This window comes from Podarcis pityusensis (genome assembly GCF_964106645.2).
Source record: "Podarcis pityusensis genome assembly, chromosome: 1".
Taxonomy (NCBI): domain Eukaryota; kingdom Metazoa; phylum Chordata; class Lepidosauria; order Squamata; family Lacertidae; genus Podarcis; species Podarcis pityusensis.
In genome coordinates, this window is record NC_138028.1 from 87337684 (window position 1) to 87352411 (window position 14728).

The 14728-nt window shown below is 46.7% G+C and overlaps 1 protein-coding gene across 1 annotated transcript in view; it reads left to right on the forward strand.

Moving 5' to 3' along the window:
• Nucleotides 1-1236: 1236 nt before the first annotated feature.
• Nucleotides 1237-14728, forward strand: part of LOC308459370 (protein lifeguard 3-like) — a 33999-nt gene continuing 20507 nt past the window's right edge. Inside the window, exon 1 of the mRNA XM_080974643.1 lies at nucleotides 1237-1380. The gene's annotated coding sequence lies outside the window, so the exon portion shown is untranslated. The remainder of the gene's footprint in view (nucleotides 1381-14728) is intronic.

Sequence of the window (14728 nt, forward strand, 5' to 3'; positions counted from 1 at the left end):
CTGCCGGCAGAAGGACAGCAAGGAGGGAGCCAGTCTGGCTTCTCCATGGAGGGGGTTCCAGAACCTGGGAGCTGCAACTGAGAAGGCCTTTCCTGCATCCCCACGGCGTCTGTGGAATCCCCCAAGAGGAGCTCTTTAACACCTTGGCAGATCTTGAACAGTACACCAATGTTTGTATACAATGTGTTGAATGTTTAATTCCAAAAACCAAAACCATCCATTTTAGTATGGGATGGAGATTGCCTGGGACTCTTGAACCACCCCTTGTCAGGCCAACCCTGCCATGCAGAACGTGAAAGAGACCATTCCTGTCTGGAAGGTAGCCTACTTCACTAAGGGAAGCGTTTGTACAATTCATTTATTCGCCCAGTTTTGCTTTAGCCCCCCACTCAATGCCGTGTGGCCCTTGGAAGGTTGCCTAGTGGGGAATGTGGCCCTCAGCCTGAAAAAAAATCCCCCATATAGACAAGTTTCTCATACACCCTTCAAAACTTCACCCCTAGACCAGAGGTTTTCAACCTATTTGGGTCCGTGGCTCCCTTGACCAACTCCATTCTTTCTGTGGCACCCTTGTGGGGCCCAGGAGCCCTGTTATGTCACCCCTTGCCTGCTGAGCTGGCAGCTCCTTACCCCTTTTCAAACATCCTCCTCTCAGGAGTGATCCCTCAGTCTCCCCTCTTCTCCTCTCTCCTTGGGAATCTTCTGGTCTCTGAGCTGCCCCCCCCTGCCCCGCCCCGCCCCGCCCCGCAGAGAGGTGCCTCCTCACACTACCCGCAGGGCCCTGGGAAGTACCCCCTGGCCAACCCTAGTGGCACCATTTGCCCGGGGAGTTTATATCCAGGGCTGCTGCAACAAACAACTGTACAAGCCTTTGGGAGGCAGTGATGCTAGAGGGCATCAGAGGAACTGGAAAGGAGGGAAGGAAAGAGGGACAGAGGCCAGTGTTGCTTGCAGTCGCAGCACCCCTGACCACCATTCAAGGCACCCCAGGGTGCCACGGCACAGTGGCTGAAAACCACTGCCCTAGACCAAATAGATCTCGCTGGGCTAAAGCCGTGATATGTTGCAGATTCTGCGCGCTTTCACGCCAAAGAAAGCTCATTCCAAACAACAAATGGGCGCAACTTTCCGGCGGCAAGACCCGATCGAGCCACTTGGTGGCACCCTGAGCTCCTCGGACGCAGCTGCGCGCAACATATTGCTTTTGGACGGGAGGGGCTGGGATTCTCCTGGGCGCCGCCTCCCTCCCTTCCCCCGCGCGCCCCGCCCACGCCTCCCAAGGGCTGGGACGAGAGAAGTGTTGTTAACTTCTGTGTCAGAGTCGCGGCTGCTGCGAGAGAAGAAAACTTAAGTCTGTGGGGACCGAGCGCCAGCACCAAGGTAAGGAAAGGAGGGCCTGCGCTTTCGGGAAGGGGTTGCTCGTGAGGAAGCCCGATGCGTTGCGGGGTTGTGGCTTTTTTTACTATTATCCCCGGGCGCCCTAGCAGGTGCGGATGGGGACCCAGAAGAGATGCGTTCTCTTCCTCCCTCCCGGGCAAGTTCTTCTGTGCGCCCTTGGTGCGTTCGCGCCTTCTGAAGTTTTGTTTAAAAATGCACACTCGGTTTTTCATTCCTTCTCGCGAGGTTATTGACTCCTTGTTCGGAGTTTGCTCTGTTTTGATCCTGACGGTAGCCAGCGCTGCTCTGCTCCGGGAAGCAGCCGAGCGCGGGGCTCCGGTGCCTGGCGCTGGCCGGTACCCGCCATTGGATCGCCTTGCCTGCTTGGTGCCTGGTGCTGAACGGCCAAAAGGCACGTCCTGTGAAATCGTTGCCAGGGTGTAAACGAAGCAGAGCCGGGCGGTTTCGTTTTTGCTGCGCAAGGGGGGGCTGGTAACTCTCTGCGTATGCCCGGAGGAGCTCATTACCGCACATATTCCGAGACGTAGCCAGGGCGCGGAAAGATTCTGTGGCTAAGCCTTGGCACATATTATACCTAAGTGGCTCTCCCAGGGAGCCTGCTCTCGGTATGGCAGATTCGTCCTGCTTTTCAGGGACTGGTTTCGGTAAAAGATCTGGGTTGAGAGATTGGCGTAGTTGGTCGGCCTCGACTCCCCACCCGAAGCAGAGGCAGAAGCTCAGTCTTCCCTTGTTATTTCCAGTCACCTGACTGCATTTATTCCTTGGCTGGAATATTAGATCATGGAAGTTTTCAGTCTGGTTTTTACTTTTTTTTTAGAATATGGGTTTAGTTTTAGTGTTTATGATGGGTGGGGTTACACCAGTCATTTGTCTGTTTCATGTTTGCACTCCTTAGATATTCAGCAAAGAGGCCCTCCCACCATCTGAGAATGGGTAGGCATTGTGCCAAAGCAAGCCCTGGTAAGTGGGGTTAGGATTGTAGCCTAAGACTCCTTTCCAGGAGAGGGGAGTTGGCTTTTAAGTGGGGGAGGACTTTTTGGAGCACAGCGGAAAGGAGGGAGAGAGAGACCTGCTCTTTCTGCAGTGGGTCCACAGAATCCCCTCCCTCTAGTGAAACTTTGCTTAAGTGCCAAGCCCACAGGGACAAGAGATGTGGAGTTAGCAAAAGATGCAGCTTCTATGGAAGAAGAGGAAGCCAGACAGAACTTTGTGAAAGAGTCATGCTCATAGAAACACTGTGATGTAATGGGGTGGGGCAAGGGCTGGGTGGCCTTTTTTGACATTTGCTCCGCTGACAACATCCCTTGGTTTTTCCACTTGTCTGCTGAAATGACAAGGCTATTTTACTCCCTTGCCTGACCAACCTGTTCCCAGCCTTGCTGATTCCTTTCTGTCCCAGTCTCCCTTTGCTGTTCTTCCTTCCCATCTCCCTAGATCTGTCAAATGCAGTCATTTTTTATTTAACCTTCTCTTCCATTTCAGTAGAGATTACCATTCCCATCCCTGGGATTCCCCAACCTAGTTGGGTCACTAGGACTAAAAACTCTGAATTCTTCAATGCATGGCCTGAATTTCGTTGGCTTTTTACACACACACACACACACACACACACACACATGTGTCTCAAACAAACAAACTAGACATGGTTGCTAAGTTCGGTCATGTTGTTCTCACATTAATCCTTGAGAAGAAATGTATTACTATTAATAATCCTTTAAATTTCTTTTTGGACTGGCACTCACAAATAATCTGTTGATTTTTTTTAAGTCAACAGATTTATTACCCAGAACAAACATGTATACTGTATAACCAAAACCTCAATTAAAATTCATTTTTGTATCCATCACACACTGGACTTTTTCTTAAGTTATGGCCCACTGTTGTACTATGGGCCACTTTAACTGGCACGCACACCTCAAATTGGAATCTGTAGCTTGAAACTCCCTGCCTCTTCACTGTATTATTTTAGATGCCTACTGAAAATGTTTTTGAAAATGGCCTTGATTGAGCATTTATTCTTACTTGTTTATGGAGTGGTTATACAACAATGAGCATTTATCTTGCATTCATCTTGGCTGGCTTGTGGGGTGTTTGAATGTCTTCCCATTAGTCCTTCATTTGTTTTACAGCCTTTAATGTATTTCCCTGTCACTTTTCAACATTAAAAAATGTTGATTCTTTTTTTATATGTCGATTTGTTGCTCTAGAGCAGAGAGGGCTTTAATCCACTTTAATTAGGGAAACCTAAATCTACAGTATGCACTGAACTCCTCCTACATATTAGTGACAGTCTGGAGTCATGAATCTTAATAGTGAACTTGTGTAACCAAAGCAGGGCTAGGGAGTAGCAAGAGGGAGATGGATGCTTGGAGAAATTCTAAGGCTTACTTACAGGTAATCTTGGCCCAACAGCACTGGCTACCAATTAGCTTCTGGACCCAATTCAATGTACTTAAATGGCTCAGGCCCACAATGCCTGCCCCTCCCCATATAAACCACCCCAGTTTCTGTGTTCTTCATCTGAGGCCCTTCTTCATATGCCTCCTCCACATGAGGTCTGGAGGGTGGCAACACGAGAACGGGCCTTTTCATCCTTGGATACTTCAATTCTTTCTTTCTCACATAAACATTTGTTTCTTGTAACAAATCAGTTGCAGTGAACACGTGAGATTCCAAGGATATCTGGGGGCTGAGAATTCCCTTGAGCTACATAGAAAGTTGCCATATTTCAGGGCAGGCAGTTTGGGCCCATTTAGCCCACTGCTGTCTTCCATGATGATTGGCAGCTGCTCTCCAGCCACCCTGGGACTTTCTGCATACAAAGCAAACGCTCTGGCTTCTTGAAGCTGTAGCCCCGCCCTTTCCTCAGACATTTTTGAAAACAGAGTTATAGAATCTCTTCAGCCCCAGGGTAGGGAGGTTGATCACCAGTCCTTCCCAAGCAGCTATGCTTAGTAAGGAACCTGGGCAACGTGTCCTGCCTTACCAACCTGAAGCTTTTTAGCCACTCTGCATCTTCTTGGGCATTCATTTCCCTAAGGGGATTCTCCTATTCATCCCTCTTTTGAACTTTCAAATAAGGACCTGGGAAATAGTAACTATTTTCTCTTGGCTTCTTTGAGAAAAGAGCATCACCTAGCTTTGAAGACTTAGATTTAAATTGAAAAGCTCCTGTTTGCAAAGCTCTAAGTAGCATGGCTCAGGTATGCACATGTTTAGAGATGGGAAGGCCTGGAAAACCCCCCGGAAAAAACCTGTCCATCCGCCCCCCCCCATTTTTTCTGGGTTTTTCCCCCCAGGCCTTCTCATGCAGCCTCTGGTCTAAAAGGCTGGTGAGCTGAAGAAAGAAGGCTCAAGCTTAGGCTGCGATCCGGTTGCCACCTACCTGGGCGTAAACCCCATTGAATACAACAAGGCTTACTTCTAAGGAGACATGTATTGGCTTGCTGTGTTAGCAACCAGATTGGCCCAAGGCCATTGTGGAAATCAAAAACATGTGGTAGAAAAAATATTAAAACATGATGTGTTTTTTACAGACGCAAGCCAAATCTAACCAGCCACCGTATTTGGTTTGAAACAAGTTGGGTGGTGGTAGAGGAGGAGGACAGTGAGACCAGTGGATCAGCTGAAGCTCCTCAAATTGTGTACAGGACTAAAACATTTCTGTGGCACAGGTTTGCTGTAATGTTCCTTATCAGTTTCTTCCCAGGCATTTGTTCTTCTTTTCCCAACTTACATCTTCTGGAGCAGAAGGGAGCAAAGCGAGTGAGGAAGCATGACTTGACTTTTCCATTCCGATTGATTCCAACTTGGCTGGGAGTTTGGGATTCCTTTTCCTCAATTGACCTCTTTGTTTCCCGAAGTCAGATGGGCAGGCGGGGGCTACACATAACAATTTGTGCTGAGATGTGAAATGACTAACGCTCTTTCCTACTCCTAGGTCTGGATTAAAAAAACCTTTCTGTGTAAACATCCACACACCCTGAATGTGTGCATAAACACAGCATTCGCACACACTGCACCTTCTCAGCTGATCTGTGTCTAATTAGTTACATATTACTACATTTCTATCATCTTACCCCCAAAGAGCTCATTGCAGGAATATGTGCTTTTCTCCCCTGCATTCACTCCTCGAAGCAGCCTGGTGTGATAGGTTAGGCTGAGTGGTAATAACTGGCCCAAGTTCACCCATTGAACGATGGCTGAGCGGGGAGTCTGACAATCTAACCGCTATATAACTCTTGTTACCTCTTCACTCATCAAATCAGGAAGGAGCAATTTGCATCCCCATCAGGGCACTGAGCTAAGCAGAGAGGTCTCTGCCCCATCCCAGTGCTGGGTTTACCTTTATTCTTTTTCCTGCCTCTCCCAAGTGGGGGATCTAGTAAGGATGTGGGTGAGAGAGAGAAAAATGTACTTGTGGGGACTGGGCAGAGAGTTACCGTATTGGCCTGAATATAAGCCTTGCTTTTTCCCCAAATCCTGACCGTGAAAAGTTAAAGTGCGGCTTATATTCGCAACCTTACGGTATGCATATATTTGGATTTTTTTCCCCTCCCCCCCCCCTTTCCAGTTTTAAAGGTGCAGCTCATATTCGGGTGCGGCTTATATTCAGGCCAATACGGTACCCAGCTGTGACCCAGAGATTCAGCATGGGCTCTGTGGTGTGGGTTTTTGAAAACAGGTTTTAAAACTCTTTGCAGAAATAGCTTATAGGGGTATCGGAAGGCCTGCTTATATGGTTCTGAGCAAAGTGTCACATAATGTAAAATAAAAGGTCTACTCCAGTGCTGAGATTTATAAAGAAAAACTGTCAATTATCTTTTGTTGTTGTTGCCAAGATGAAGCTTGAAAATATTGGTGGATTGCATCTGAAGATGACCCTCCCAGTTAAATATTATTGTATACCCATACCTGGGGGAAAACGTTTACTAAAACAGCAATTAAAATTAAAAAAATATTTTGCATTCAGAACATCGAGTATAAAAGCGGTGCTATCTTGTGTTGTCTGCCTTTTGGTCAACACATGCAACATGGCTTTTAATCAGTCCTTGAGATGACTGCCTCTATAAGGGAAGCTGCTGGTTTGCATCAGCTCCCTGCAAACATCTGCTGACTTTCTCCACAGCTTCCAGAAGCCGGAAGCTCTCCTTGGCAACTGTATCGGGTACTCCAGTTGTGAGACAGAAATGTTTCCTTGTCATGAAGCTGCACCTGTTGAATTTCTTCCAGTTTTGCTGCTGTAAAAGGCTTAGAAGCCTTTGCCGGGAAAGAAGTAGGAAATAATCAAAGCACTTGGCAAGAGCAAACAAACCTCTTTCCCTGACACGACTATCCCCAGCTCTTTCTCTCAATTAGAGCTGTACTTCTGGGGCCTTGTTGGCAGAGGCTTGGAGTCTGAGCTGATTGAGCACTTCTCTGTGCTTTGCTAGTTTCACATTCTCCGAAGCCATCTCTACTATTTTAAAAAGGTAGCTGCATTAGGGAAAACCAGTTCGTCGTGCCGAGGTCTGGCCCTTTAGTTTAAGGATTCAATCCAAGAGCAATATTCTAACAATACAAGAGAGGTGTGCCACCGCCCCCCGGCCCTGACACTGCAGTAACAACCATTATTTTAAAAGAAAATGGAACATTGGAATCTTCTTTTTTGACCCCTGGCTATGACATCCACAAGCTGAGAAAGTCAGTACGATAAGTGACAAAGCAAATTTACAGAGCGCTGTTTGTATGTGTGTTGAAAAACTACAAAAGGAGCGGGGTTGGATCTGAGCATCCAGACCAGAGGCATTGGCGATCAAATTTAGGCATCAGAACTTTCTTTTTAAAGGAAATGTACACTGTGAGTAGCAATCAACATGTTCTGAAAATCTTGATGCCAAACTTATCCGTAGGACTTTTTCTAGTTTCTTACTTGCTCCTTGATCTTGATGAGGAGCAAGTTATTTTTTTTACTGGTTTTGCTAAAACCACGAACAATTCTTGCATTATTATACTGGAACATTATGTACATGTGCACTTCAAGTTTCCTAAAGTATCCAGCACATCAGCATACAACAATGCATACAACTCTGTAAAAGTGCTTAGGTATCTATATTTACAAAAATTATATTGTAGAAATGTAGTACTGTATTGCATGGGGCATGACATTTATATGTATGATATATGTTTCTTCCTGCTTATAATTTTGCATATGATTAGCCAGGCTTTCTTTTTCTTTAACCAGCAGTGCATGAATGACTTGCACTTGATGGAAAGAATGGTTCAGTGTGGACAAATTCCATGCATACATCTGTTTAAAAAGGATTGCTCCTCCATCCCCAACTATGAGTGCTCATCTTATTTATTTCATGAAATGCATCACCCAGAAAAAGCTTCTTTCACTTGCAGAACAGTTCAGTTTCTGGTCCTGAAGCCTCTTGCTAAAAATAGACTGATGGAACCGTGAGGCCTGTCCTGCCCTGCCCTATTCATAATAGGAGGTGTCATGTTTTCCCTGCCCCAGCTTTAGCTCTGAAAGGGATTTTTGTAAAGTTTGCTTGAGCCTGGGAGCAGAGCAAAAACTTTGCATCAGAATTCAAAATGTCCAGACCCCCAGCTAAATGCAATATTATATTTGTACCTAGGAAAGGAAAGAGAATAGAGAGAGAAAAGAACACTGGGGAGTGACTTGAGGAGAGTTTTATGAGAAAACATGAAAGGGAGATGGAACTATATAACATATTGACTCAAGCTTAGTGTACGTGTAACACTGGAGAATTGTGGTTGGATTTCCTGTAGTTTTAATGAGGTCCTTCAAATTTTATTGAACCAATGTGGGGCCAGGTGGAGGAGGTATTTACTCCTCTCCCTCCTCTCTTGAAGCTCCAATTTTGGAGCCCCCCCCCCACAAAGGCACCAAAGCAAAACCCAAAAATATCAGGAGATCTGATTGCAGAACTCCTGTGTAATATGTAATCTGTCTCTAAATGGCTGGCTGGGACTGATGGGAGCTGTAGTCCAAAATGAATGGAGGACACCAGGTTGAGAAAGTCTTCTATAATGAGGAGGATAGTAAGACACATGGACTAATAGCTGCAGTGGCCGTTTGCAGATATGTTACTGAGGGTATAGTCCTAAAGCAGACTTGCCTGGGAATAAGCCCCAATGGACACCGTGGGAGTTCTGGGTTGTAACCAATCAAGTTTTACACAAGAGTAGACCCACTGAAATTCATGAACCCAATTTAGTCATGTTCCTGAATTTCAGTGGGTATATTCTGAGTAAAACTTAGCTGGGTACAGCCCAGTATTGTTCATGTTTTTGAAAACTTAGCCAACAGAAACGTTTGTATAAGGCACCCACCGGGTTCCAAGTATAAAGAAAAGCATAGCTGTCAACTTTTCCCTTTTCTTGCGAGGAATCCTATTCGGAATAAGGGAATTTCCCTTAAAAAAAGGGAAAAGTTGACAGCTATGAAGAAAAGTATTAAGGAATAAGGGCAGAAAAGAAAAGCAGGCGTTTCCCATAGATCTTTTTTCTTTTTGCTTCTTCTTGCAGAAGTCAGAAGTTTTGCTTTTAGCTTTGGTGTCTCATGACCTAGAAAGAATTGCAGCTTGTGTTAAGGCCAATAGGATCACAGTGGACGCTGTCCAAAAAAACTTTCGTCACTTTCAGAATTATTCAGTTTCTGGGATCTAGAGTCTCTTGCTAAAAACAGACTGGTGCGAGGCCTCTGCTGCTGTTCACTGCACTATTCATAGTATGAAATGCCATGTATTCCAAGCTCTTACACAGGCAGCTGCTTTATACAGACTGATGCCATTGGGTCCATGTAGCTCAGTATTGTCTACACTGACTACAGCAGCTCTGCTGGGTTTCAGACAGGGAATCTCACTCAGCCCTGCCTGGAGATGCTGGGGGTTGAATCTGGGGCCTTCTGCATGCAAAGCAGATGCTCTACCCCTGAGCTACAGCCCTGAAAGGCTTTGGCATTGTGCAATAAAAAAGCAGTTTGTTTTTAAGGTGCCACAAGGCTTGATTTTGCTGCAACAGACACCTGTTCCTCTAGAAACCTAGAAAAAAAATCAGAAGCTTTCCCATTCTCTCTCTCTCTCTCTCTCTCTCTCTCTCTCTCTCTCTCTCTGGGACCATTCCGTTTTAGGCTCCTCCCCTCCTGACTCCTTTTCCAAGGGAAGAAGTAGGACCACACCTAATTCCTAAATCACATGTGACTGTGACTCAGCAGATAATTAGTGAGTCCCTGAACAGGCTTTTTTTTTTCTTGAGAAGTAGATGGTACTGCTATGCTGTACTTTCAGTTCCTGGTGTGCTGGGGACCTTGTGATGATTGAGTGGGAAGAACTGTTCTACAAAGCTACATGTTGGCACTTCAGCCTTCACTCAAGGAGACTGATTAAGGCTACAATCCTAACCCCATTGACCTAGGAGAAAGCCCCACTGAATGTAGTAGGGCTTACTTCTGAGTAGATGCAATTAGGCATGTACTATAAATGCCTTAAAGAACCACAGGCTGTGTAAATGAGTCCAGTTAAAGCAGAAAACATCAAGGATGTATGCTGAGCAAGCCATCACTGGTGGTTAGACCAAGGTTGCTGCCACAAGAATGCAAGAGTGACATGTTTTTAGCTCTGGCACTTTGCTAACTTACTTCCTACCTGTATTTGGCTTCTGATTCCATGGTTTCTGAAAAGCAAATGCAGTTGCTGGTGACAATGTGGGGCAAAGAGAAGGAAGTAGCTTTGTCTCTCTCTCTCCATCTCTCCCCACTATACACAGATTTGGGAAGTTTTCTCTCTCTCGCCGCAACAACAAGCTCCATCGGCTTGTACTGCCTGCAGCGGAGTGATAAAGAAGAAGCCATGCTTTGTTTTCAGGGAAACAATTGCTATGTTGAGAGGTTGAACAAGGGGAGTTTGTAGTGGACAAACATAGAAAGTACAACTGTATCTTAGAATGGGGTGACGGCAGTGGTGAGTCAGAGGGACAAGGGAGTGAGAACTACCAGGCAGAAGACAGCTAGCTCTGTTGCATGCCTGTTGGCTTTCTGGATGCATAGTGTTCTGCCTCTCTGCGACATGGGTGCCTCCGCGACATAAAGCAGTGGTGTGAAAAGCCTCCTGGTACGTGAGAGAAATCTGCTATGTGCTGCCTCTCTACATCAGCCCCTCTGTCTTTGGGAGGGCCATAGCTGGAGTAGGTTTCTTCCACGTGACATAGGGCTCCTCAAGGAGTTGCCCTGAAGTGGCTCCTACCGCAGAAAGCTAACATGGGAAGGTGGACGTGGACTGTTTACTACACACCAAAGGCAACTTCTGTTCATTTCAACCTAAATCAGTCCATTCTGTATGGACACATTATCTGAGTTTTAGCTAGCTGGCTGTAGTGTAAGCTGAAGTGGTGAGCCATTTCCATTAGGCCATGCCGATTGTTATTTTGTTCAGTTTAGCATTTCTTGCCAGATAAGACTTTGTAGTGCTCTTATTTTTTTGTCCCCTGCTGGGATCACATCTACTCGGATGGTCCGCCCCTGCCACTTAATGGATCCAAATGGTTTCCAGTGAGTGGTAGGGGATGCTTTATCCCATGTTGATGGCCTTTCAGCTGATTCCCTGGTGGCCCGCTGGAATGCGGAGTTAACCAGGGCTATTGACTGTCTGGCTCCGAAGCGCCCTCTCCAATTGCATGGAGCCTGGACAGCCCCGTGGTTTTCTTTGGAGCTGAGGGCGAGGAAACAATTGCTGAGACAGCTAGAGTGTCAGTGGCAGAAAACTCATTCTGAATCGGACCGGACACGGGTTAGAGCTCAACGTCGAGCCTACCAAGTGGCGATAGCGATGGCGAAGAAGACTTTCTTCACCGCCTCTATTGCATCTGCAGAAAATAGTAGCAGGAGACTCTTTCAGGTGGTTTGCAATCTAACGGAACCACCTTTACCACCGGGGTCTTGTAAAGACCCCAAGATCTCCTGCAACGATTTTGCAAAGTTTTTTGCAGATAAAGTCGCTCATATTCACATATTCAGAAGGAGGTAGACACCACCGTCGGAGTAGGGCCGGGGCGGGAAAGTGCTAGAGCCCTGTCTGGTCAAGTTGCATGGAATCAATTTCAATCCATTACCCCCGAGGATGTGGACAGGCTGCTTGGATGTGTGAAACCAACTACCTGTCTCCTTGATCCTTGCCCATCCTGGCTAATAAAAGCAAGCCGGGAAGGGCTGGGCAATGGGCTCTGCGGGGTGGTGAATGCTTCTCTCTGTGAGGGAGCATTCCCAGATCCGGTGAAAGAGGTGGTCATTAAACTGCTTCTTAAAAAAAAAACATCTTTAGACCCGGCCAGTATGGCCAACTATCGCCCAGTCTCAAATCTTCCATTCTTGGGCAAGGTGATTGAGCAGGTGGTTGCTGAACAACTCCAGGTACGCCTGGAGGATTCGGACCATTTGGATCCTTTCCAATCGGCTTCAGGCCTCATCATGGGACTGAAACTGCCTTGGTCATGCTGGTTGATGATCTCCGGCGGGCTAGGGACAAAGGTGAGAGCTGTTTCCTAGTTCTGCTGGATCTCTCAGTGGCCTTTGATACAATCAACCATACCATCCCTTCTGGACTGTCTAGAGGGGCTGGGAGCTGGGGGCACTGTCATACAGTGGTTCCTCTCCTTCCTCCTGGGCCATGTTCAGAAAGTGGTGGTGGGGGATGAGTGTTCAGACCCCTGGGCTCTCACTTGTGGGGTGCCTCAGGGTTCTGTCCTCGCCCCCATGCTTTTTAACATCTACATGAAGCCGCTGGGAGAGATCATCAGGGGGTTTGGGCTGGGTGTTCATCAATATGCAGATGATACCCAGCTCTACCTCTCTTTCAAATCAGAACCAGTGAAGGCGGTGAAGGTCCTGTGTGAGTGCCTGGAGGCGGTTGGAGGATGGATGGCTGCTAATGGATTGAGGTTGAATCCTGACAAGACAGAAGTACTGTTCTTGGGGGACAGGGGGCGGGCTGGTATGGAGGACTCCCTGATCCTGAATGGGGTAACTGTGCCCCTGAAGGACCAGGTGCGCAGCCTGGGAGTCATTTTGGACTCATAGCTGTCCATGGAGGCGCAGGTCAAATCTGTATCCAGGGCAGCTGTCTACCAGCTCCACCTGGTATGCAGGCTGGGACCCTACCTGCCCACAGACGGTCTCGCCAGAGTGGTGCATGCTCTAGTTATCTCCCGCTTGGACTACTGCAATGCACTCTATGTGGGGCTACCTTTGAAGGTGACCCGGAAACTACAACTAATCCAGAATGTGGCAGCTAGACTGGTGACTGGGGGCGGCTGTCGAGACCACATTACACTGGTCTTGAAAGACCTACATAGGCTCCCAGTACGTTTCCGAGCACAATTCAAAGTGTAGGTGCTGATCTTTAAAGCCCTAAACGGCCTCGGTCCTGTATACCTGAAGGAGCGTCTCCACCCCCATCGTTCAGCCCAGACACTGAGATCCAGCGCCGAGGACCTTCTGGCAGTTCCCTCATTGTGAGAAGTGAGGTTACAGGGAACCAGGCATGGGGCCTTCTCGGTAGTGGCGCCTGCCCTGTGGAACGCTCTCCCATCAGATGTCAAAGAGATAAACAACTACCTGACATTCAGAAGACATCTGAAGCCCTGTTCAGGGAAGTTTTTAATGTGTGACATTTTAGAGTATTTTTGGTCTTTGTTGGAAGCCGCCCAGAGTGGCTGGAGAAACCCAGCCAGATGGGTGGGGTACAAATAATAAAATATTATTATTATTATTATTATTATTATTATTATTATTACTCATTTCAGTCTTTATGCAAATCTGAAATGCAACTGATATGTTCATATTTGCCCCAATAACCACCTGTCTCATAAGATTTCTAGGCAGGTCTGGAAATAAGTATTTAACAACAACAACAAAAGCTCTGCTCTGGGAGAGAGCAGCAGAAGAGATCCCAGCTGTGGTCTTTTGGCTTTCTGAAGTGTGGGTCGAGGGGAAGCAAACCTAATTCTGGTGCAACACATGCCACTAACAGCTTCCTTTCTAGTGCTCTGCTGCCTGAGGAATGTGATAATGGCTACCATAAATGAAATGTCAATGCATGAGCTGATCAGCATTTTTTGCTGCTGTGTGTAAGATGCCTAAGAGCTGGTTGTGAGTAAGAAAGAGCGTCAGCTCCTCTGAAACACCAGCTCCTGACGTGGTGAAAATGCTCCACCAAGATACCCTCAATTATGTTTAATATAACACTTGTCTGGGTAAACTAGGAATAGTCAAAACAGATTCTGAAGCTGCAGGGATGTGGGGTGGGCTGGTGTATTCTTGATCTATGTGTTGAAATCATATACTCTTTTAATGTTGTTGAAGCCAGAAACTCTCTACTACACTCCCCCCTTTTCCTCCTAAGGAGAAACTTTCGTCCTTCATTGAAGAAGTTTGTGGTGTGCTCATTATGAAAGAGAGTTCCCCTGGCTGAGTTGCAGCCTGTAACATTATGCTGTTATCGGGCAGGGTGCTGAATGCACCCAGATAAGCAAGGCAAATGGAGGGAGCTCACAGAACTCACATGGACCCAGTCAGACTAGACTTCCTTCTGGTTTTGCATCTGAAGCAGTGAACTTAGTCATTGGCTTTTTCCAGTGCTTTAGATGAGTCTTTAGATTCTTCATTATTATTGGAGCCAACCACAATTCCCCACCCATGAGGCTACGTGGTTAAATAACTTCCTTAGTCATTCACCGTAGGGCAATGATGGATATGGTTACCTGAAATAATGCCTTCTGCCATATGGACCTAACTACATTGTAGGATCCTATGCCAAAGCCCTGGCTTAAAGTGCCTCTGCCAAATGAAGTGTGGTGGGAAAAACCAGTTGGCCCTGGGAATTGACTGGTGAGAGGATCATTTTAGCACTGGCACCCTGCTCAGGGACTGAGTTTCCTACAGAGTTTCTTCCACCTTCATAATGGCCTTTTGGGTACCAGGAGGTGAAGATGTTCCTGTTCACTCCAAGCTTCTAAATACCCTGTGTTTTATGGTCGTAGTTTTAAATTGAGCATAAAATTGTATTTTTAAATTGTGTCACTTTTGTTAATTGTGCTGTCCCTGCTCTCCCAGGCCACTTTGTGAGCCATCCATATAACTCCTTACGATGGGGCGGCTTCATAAATGCAGAAAACACAACTCAACAGATAAATGTAGACAAGGTGGTGACTGGCGGTTTATTCTGCTGCTGCAGCAGTTGCTGTTTAATCTAGATGAAGCCCTTGGACACAAAAGCTTTTCAAGCACAGAGTTCCCTGGCTTTCCTTGGTACCGCCTTACTTCATACTG